The sequence below is a fragment of the Egretta garzetta genome, unplaced genomic scaffold, assembly GCF_000687185.1.
Source record: "Egretta garzetta isolate BGI_Z169 unplaced genomic scaffold, ASM68718v1 scaffold166, whole genome shotgun sequence".
Lineage (NCBI taxonomy): Eukaryota > Metazoa > Chordata > Aves > Pelecaniformes > Ardeidae > Egretta > Egretta garzetta.
In genome coordinates this window covers 694,990-703,052 of record NW_009260133.1, presented here as the reverse complement: position 1 = coordinate 703,052, position 8,063 = coordinate 694,990, and the positions used below count along the sequence as shown (strand labels likewise).

Genomic DNA, 8,063 nt, shown 5'->3' with positions numbered 1-8,063 from the left:
GTGTCCTCCATCTGTTGCAATTAAATCTTGGTTGCAATAGGTATTTTCCTTTCAAGAAAGAAAGATAGGAAACAGGAATTTTGAGAGCACAAAGCCATTTTTAACAACTTTGGCTTAGAGCCTTGTGAATAATTGATTTCTGGTTCAGCCTGAAGTGAAAAATAGTGTGAAAAGTATTTCAAACTGAAAAGGATTTTTGTTTGCTGAAAAAACCCCTACCTATATAATGAACAAAATTTTTTGTCCCCCAAATAATTTAATATTCTTAATGAAGCAAAGCAACAGTAATTAAGTGTAAACTTAGATATCACTATCAAAAAACAAAGGAGATGACTGCATGGGCAGTGATCAGTATCTCCTTTTTCTTTTTTGTAAGTATTTTAGGTATGCTTTTGTCCAGAAAGAGAATGTGATTATGTGGTCAGGACTTCCTAGACTAGGATTGCTTTAACATTCATTGTTTAAGGGCTGCATATGTGCTAAATAATGGACTTTTGGGGGGAAAGAGAAGGTGATTTAGCAAGGGCATCCTTATTTTAGTAGGGCCAGCTGTGACAAGACAAGGGGTAATGGTTTTAAACTAAACCAGGGTAGGTTTAGACTAGATACAAGGAAGAAATTCTTTACAATGAGGGTGGTGAAACTGGAACAGGTTGCCCAGAGAGGTAGTGGAGGCCCCATCCCTGGAAGCATTCAAGACCAGGTTGGACGGGGCTCTGAGCAACCTGATCTAGTTAGCGGTGTCCCTGCTCACAGCAGGGGGGTTGGACTAGATGACCTCTAGGGGTCCCTTCCAACCCAAAACATTCTATGATTCTATGATTCTATGATTCTATGATTCTATGATTTGGACATTGTATGTGTTTTGTGGGGGTCTTTTTTAAACTATCAATAAAAGAAAAAGAGGATGAGAAAGGAAAAAAAGGAAAAGATTTTTTCAGGTGAAACAATAAAGTTAATTTGTTCTGCATTTCAAAAAAAGTTTGGATCAGTTGAAATGTCATTTCTGTTAAACAGGAGTATTACAAAAGACACTCAAAATAAAGTGCTATTGTATTTAATGACTAAAAGTATATTAATTAGAATTAGTAAAACCTGAGACTAATAGTTGGATCTGATGGAGGATCAACTGACAATAGAACAGCTTTTTTATGATTCCTTATTCCAGGGATGAAGCGGTTCACTTACCTAGTATGAACTTCCCTAATGCAGAGTTTGCTCCTTTCATAGCTAGGAAAAAAGCACCCCATGAAACAAAACACTGGATATTCTAAATGTACTTGCTAAAATTGTGTGTGTTCTGATACAAAATTTACCAAAGTCAGTGAAAAAGACCAATGAATGGGATATGCTGTTGATTGATTGGTATATCCCATATGTGCATTGGTTATTCTTCTGTATTATTTTCTTGAGCTTTTGTGGCAGGGTGAGTAAAAACAAATTCCAGAAGACATCAAAGATAAGAAGATTGTTATTTGTTTTCTGTGATGGTAAGGGATGCCGTATCTGCATTTTGCTCTCCTCCTTATTTTTGGGGGGGGGAGAAGGAACAAGAATAAGGAATATTAGTAGGAAGTGAAAATATCTTCCAAGGTTTGTTGCTGTAACGGGGTTTAGGCAGATTTAGCTTAGCCCTACCTGTTGCTGGGAAGGAACCTTTCATAGTCTTGATAGCTTGAATGAAAATCTGTGGTTTTTTAGAACCATGCAAATCAGTTTCTAAACATTTGAAAATTCATTCACATCTGAGCTTATACGTATTTTTCTATTATTACTTATAGCTTATATCATATTTTTTCAGTGACTAGATCTATTACAGGATTTAACATATTTCACAAGACTGTTAACATTTATTGTGTTTTTAGGATGTATGACTGGAAGGGGGCAGCTTCCTGGGTCACTTGAGTTCAAGCACTTGTTATTGCAGACAGCCGGGTCATCCTGATGACAAATTTGTGAATTTTCATCTGAAAACATCAGGTTGTTTCACTTTCAACCTGAATTTCTTTATGACCAATTTATAACCATTTGTTCTTATGCCAGCATGGTCCTTGAGCTTAATTAGTTCTTACCCTTCTCAGGTGTTTGCCTCTGGGTCTATTTATATGCATTGGTCGTATTCCTTCTCAACTGACCTTTTGCTAGAATAAACCAATAACAACAATCTTTATGTCCAACAAATCAGAAATGCCAGACAGGAGTTATTTAACAGGAGAAGGTAAGTGCTGTTTCAATTTGGAGAGATGCAGCTGTTCAGGGGTTCTTGTAATTATAAAATCCATGATGAGGTACATTGTAAATTCTGAATTAAATTTGCCTTGTTCAGTTGCAGAGTGTTTTGTTGCTGTGAAGTGTTTATATTTGACAGCTTTTTTAGAAGATATTTCTTGGACACATGACAGTTGCCCTATTTTTTTCCACTGCTTCTCATTACTTGGATTTTATATATTAAATATACCTTCTGTCACTGAAACTTCCTAATCCATTGAAACATCTATGCTAATCTCTTTTGCAGAAATGTATTTTATTTGCTTCTGTCTGTACCTGATATTATATTTATGTATTTTACTAGCTAATCATCTGCCTTCTGATTGTATAAGAACAGTTCATATCCTGTGAAGTTTAGTATTTTTTCAGGCATACCTTAAAGCTGTTCACAAGGGAATGTGGGTAAAGGTAGACCAGCAAATTCAGTGCCTTTGAAACATAGTGGCATGCTCACATGAGTGGGCCTGCAACTCTCTGGTTATCCCCAAAATGTGGATAAGTATTTGTCGTGGTGAGTATGTGATACTAGTATGTTCCTTAAATAGGTTTCAAAGCTACACATGGCTTCAAATTTACAAATACATTCACAAAAAACCTTCCTCACCCAAGATTGTACCCTGCTCCTCACCTTCCTACACTGTGTATAACATCTTGCATTAGCAGCTGTTATCCACAGTCCTGTGTTGCTGCAGTTCTCCAATGTCACAGGGAATTCCTCTTCACGCAGTATCCTCAGCCCCCGTATTTATCACACCCTTCCTTCCAAGTTCAAAGTATGTTTGAGTGAGGAAGAAGCAACAGAACCAATATGGGGTAGCCAGAGTGCAGTTGTCACTGTGATCTGAAACTGTCCCCTTCAGATTTGCTAGAAAGTGGCCATTGCATCAAAAATTAATAGCAGGGCTGTACGTTGTGGTTTTGTCTGAGTATAGTTTGCTTAGGAAGACCTTTGTTGATCCTTTTAGAGAAATTTTCCTTTTAGTCTACAATGGTAGACAATTTTTTGTTCACCCCCCTTGGAGTTCAGAATCCATTGTGATGTTGTTTATTTTTGTTCAAGAAATCCCCGTGGACCTGTTTTTAGTTGCTCTTCTTTCTTCTCAAGCAAAGAAATTTTCCTGACAGTGAACAACAGCCTCCACTATGATGTGATTATAAAACTATATAAGCAGTTTATTGAGTGAAATCTGTTTGGAAAAGATCAAAAAACCAAATGTAATCCTCTTCACCATCCCATAGGTTGCTTTTTGGTGTAGAATAACAACAATCAATCATGGTCTAGATTTTTTTGATTTTGGAAGTACAGTTTCGATGATTGAAAGACACCTCTTCCTGCTAAGCAAATCTAGTAATTGTTCATTATGTATTGTCAGTAACAAGATGTTTGATATGGAGAATTAAATTTATTTTTCTTTCTTCGTATAACATTCTCCATTTCTAACATATTGAAGTCCCAGATGTGTTCCCTGTAACAAAGAATGGATGGTGTAGACATTCATACATGCTTAAAGGATTATTTTGTGTGTATTTATTATAAATACCCAGAGTGTCTGAGAATTATTTTAATTATAATTTATGCATGCAGTGTATAAAAATGCTCACTCTTGCACACGCACGTGCGTGCTCTCTCCACTTTGAGGACAATGGTTAATCGTCTGTCACACGCTGATTTATGCATTGTGCTTAAGGCATTTGTTCCATGTTGCCCTTTGTGTGGCATCTCATCAGTATTCTTTCTAATGGACGTTTATCAGTTTATAAGGTCAGAAAAAAAGCATTCAGAGTGGCATTTCTTTCTTGTGAATTCTTGGCCATTATAGAGTTGAGTTGTCAGGTTTTGTGCAAATCCTAGTATTTTAGGCCTATTGGTGACTTTACTTCTGTGTTCTTATGGCATGGTCTATTCAGGATCATATTTGGAAGGCTAAATACTAAAATTCATATGTATAAACATATCTTTACTAAATAGTATCTACCAGTACGATACCTTATAAACAGCTAACAAAAAAATGACTGAGACTTGTCTAGAAGGACAAAAAAAAACCCAACAAAAAAAGACTTAAAAGATTTTGCTCATAATATTTTATTTAACTAGAAGTCTACCTAAAAGGATCAGTTTCTGTGTGATGGTGCATAAATGCTTTCAGTTAGCTTGTAAAAATTATGTCCATCAAAGTAAGGGGCAATTATCTTTAAACACTGAGCACATTCTTACCTCAGTAATAGCTTGCTGAATTAATTTGAGTTGGTGGTGTAAATCATGGAAGATCAGAATTAGTCCTTTGACACAGTAAGAAAGATGACTCTTGCAATTTCTTTGAAGAAGATCATTAGGTGATTGGAAAATGTTGATCATGTTACTGAGGCTGCAGGAGAACTTGACAGTATGTGGCAAATGAAGCGGACTCCCTGTGTTTGCCTGATTGTGCAGGATTTCACGACAGGATCAGCAAGCAGCAGCCATTGGCTTCTCAGTGTAATGGCTGCCTCAACTTGTGTGCCTTTGTGTGGTGTCCCCCGAGCACTGCTCCTGGCAGCTGAGGAGATAAGCACTAACCCATGGCTCTTTCTGCTCAGGTCTTCATCGGGATATGCGGGGCAGGGAGAACCCAAAGACAACTGTGGCTGCTGTGCTCTAACGCCAATGCTGCATCTGCACGGTTCTGACAGATGCCAGTTTCAGTAACTCAAATAGAATCTGACCAGACGATAAGGACTGATAGTCTGAACTAGCTAAGTTCAATTGTCACACTTAAAAATTAATTGGCTTTCCAGATCAGTGCTATTTGCTCCTGATGTTTTTGTTATGTAAATATGCCTAATCATTCATGGCAAATTTTGGCATATTCTATTCATCCAAGAAGCACTGGACTAGGCATTGAGACTGTGAGACTGTTTCAGTCCCATATAGACTAACCTTGATACTTTGTAGAACACTTTTAAATAGTTTTAAAGATTTTTTTTTTCTTTTTTCTTTTTTTTTCTTTTTTTTTTTTTTCCCAATCACAACTTGTCTCAGGTGACTGCAGCCATTCTGTCATCTCAGGAACATAATGGTTGACCAGTTTTAACATAAGCTGCTTGGTTTTGATAATTGATTACTGGTGTGGAGCGCAATACGGTTATTTCTGTCACAGACCGAACAAGCCTCTCCAGCAAGCTATCCAGAAATGCTAGAATGTTTCCTCAGCCTGTACAGAAATTCATATCCAGTTATTTGAATGAATCCAGAGGAAGAGGGAACAGTCCTTGCAAGTTGCTTTAAACTCTGTAACTAAAGTCAGTACTTCAGCTCTTTCATGGGTTGTTCACTATCTCCACTGTGATCAAGAGAAGGACCTTTGTTATCAGAATGCTCTGCCTTATACCATCATAGGCGTGGGCCATATTGCTGCTGTTTGTCCATTGAAAATCAAGTCCAAGATTAGTTCAGGAAGCTTTCCACAACGCAACACTCAAGGTGTCTCATTCTGCCATGTCTAGGCTCACTAGGGTTGTGATTCCTGTTCTAGCAGTAATTCAAAGAGTATAAAGCTTTTCCAAATGAAAAATCCTAATTCTCTGGAAACAAGCTTCTGACTTCTTATAAGGTTCTGAGAACCCTTAGTTGAATCTTGTACATCCACCACATCTCAATTAATTTACATTTCTAAGCCTTTATTGCTGGACTTTTTTGTAAGATATAAGAAGAATAATTTGATTCCAGTTATTGCTAACAGTCATGGATAATAGAGCTAATAAAAATGCTATTAAAATGGTACTTTATACCATTTCTGGGATATGCTGACCAATGTGGACATGAATGTATGTGCTACTGCCATGGCAGAGTTATCAGAGTCCACCTGGTCTTCAGGTTTTTAGAGGTTTAAAAAAAATGCCAGCATAACACCACGGCTTTCTTCAACACATTAGCAAAAACGGAACTTGGATTTAACATTAACTTTCAACTACCTTGCTGATATCCAGATCGGAGGTAAGTTCCTACTTTAGTAACTAGATCTATTGCCATGATGCTGAATGTAGGATAATGGGAGAATTCTTTGAAGTCAGCAACATAAAAAATTTCATCTATTTGCCAAAATCCTCATCTGGTCACATAGCCAGAATAAAGTTTGTCTCTTAATGTCTGTGCACTGAGTAAAATAACCATTAAAACCTGGTATCTGTTGCCTTTAATCAATGAGTTGCTTCAAAAAAAATCACTTAGTTTGATCTCCACAATCTTTGATATTTGGGTCAGCAAATAATGGAAGCTGTCTCAGACATGGAATTACTATTTTGAGTGTGTGATGATGCTTTTCAGTCTCTAAAATGCCCCCAGTCAAATGACAGGCTGTGAATGACTGTTCTAAATTAAATCGAAGTAATCCTCTTGAGTGATACTCTTCTTTCCTCAGCAGGCCAGTCCATCAGTGACAAACATATCACCTAGAATTGTATGTCTAGATTTCATCATCTTTAAAATATAAAAGGGACACAAAGAAAGCTCATCAATACATAAAGCTAGAAAAATGAGAATTTTGTCGGGTATCTGTGAGATTCTCAGACTATCATTCTCTGTGGCATAAGTATGATCTCCCAGTCTGGACTGCAATTTCAGAGTAGTAAGGAAAATAATCATACTATAAAAACGTACTGTAAATTTCCCAGAAGTGGGTTTGTAGGAGTTACAAATAATGATCATGAAGGTTGACACTAGCATGAAATTTCTGCTTTGGAAGACTGCAAGCTGCTGCTTAAATCTTCCTCAAGCAACATTTTCAGTGGACATATATTCTTTAACTTACAAATCCAAGTGAAATTTCTGTTTGCCTTAGACATACTGAGTTTCCCAACTATTTTATTTTCTTATAACCTGAATTCTTTCTTATTTGCATGTATGTGTACGCACAAGCATCTTCTCACTTTTGTTACTGTCTTTCAAGGAAACAAGAACAAGGAAAACCACAGAAACAGTTCTGTTTCCAGGTTTGAGCACCCTTCAGCAAAAGCATGTGCAGTGTTTTCCTCCAATTTATTTCCATTGGGGGAAATTCTAATCAGAGGTGTTGCACAAACAGATGAAGCTACCTAGTCTGCAAATTTATAGCTTACACGTTTGTGGAGCTTTTAATTTTAATTTTTGGTTTACTTACTGGGTGATTGTTCTTCTTCTGGGCTTTGCAGTATAACATTAAGTGTTCTTCATTAGCGTTCTTCATTTCAGACTTGAGGATCTCCAGGTAATCACTTCTTTTGTATATTCAAGCAGCCTGTATTTGGTATCAGATAAACATTTCTGTGCATGGGGTGTGTTTAGCAAGGGATGCTTTTAGTCTTGGTGTGTTAGCCTCTTGTCAGGCTTGGCCCTCATATTGTCTGACCTTGAGCTGCATCTTTCACAGCTCCTGTCTTTCTGCTGGGCTTAATCAGCTGTCAGCTGGCCCCAGGAGAATCCACCTTATCTCTACCTCTTGCCCTTCTGTGTGGTGTGTATGATAGCTCTAAGAACTGAACCAGATCCCTTCCAACTGCAAACATGTGGTGATCCTCAGATCATGAGATTAAACATGACCTGAACAAATCAAAAGGGGTACTACTAGCACATTAAATTAGAGCTTGGTGGACTGTTAATCACAAATGGTTTAACTGACAAATGCGTTATAAACATACCTCTAACATTACGGATTTGTTCATTGTGAAAAATAATTTCATGAATGTTTATGCAATCAAATACTAGTCCATGGATTGACTACTCATAAATTATGCTTACTGTTTGATCACTGAACCTTCTTCTCTTTTCCCAGTTTGAAAGA

At 37.2% G+C, this 8,063-nt stretch overlaps 1 protein-coding gene across 2 annotated transcripts in view; it reads left to right on the top strand.

Moving 5' to 3' along the window:
* SYT14 (synaptotagmin 14) overlaps positions 1 to 8,063 on the top strand; it is a 59,165-nt gene that overhangs the window by 37,549 nt on the left and 13,553 nt on the right. The gene's annotated exons all lie outside the window — the stretch shown is intronic.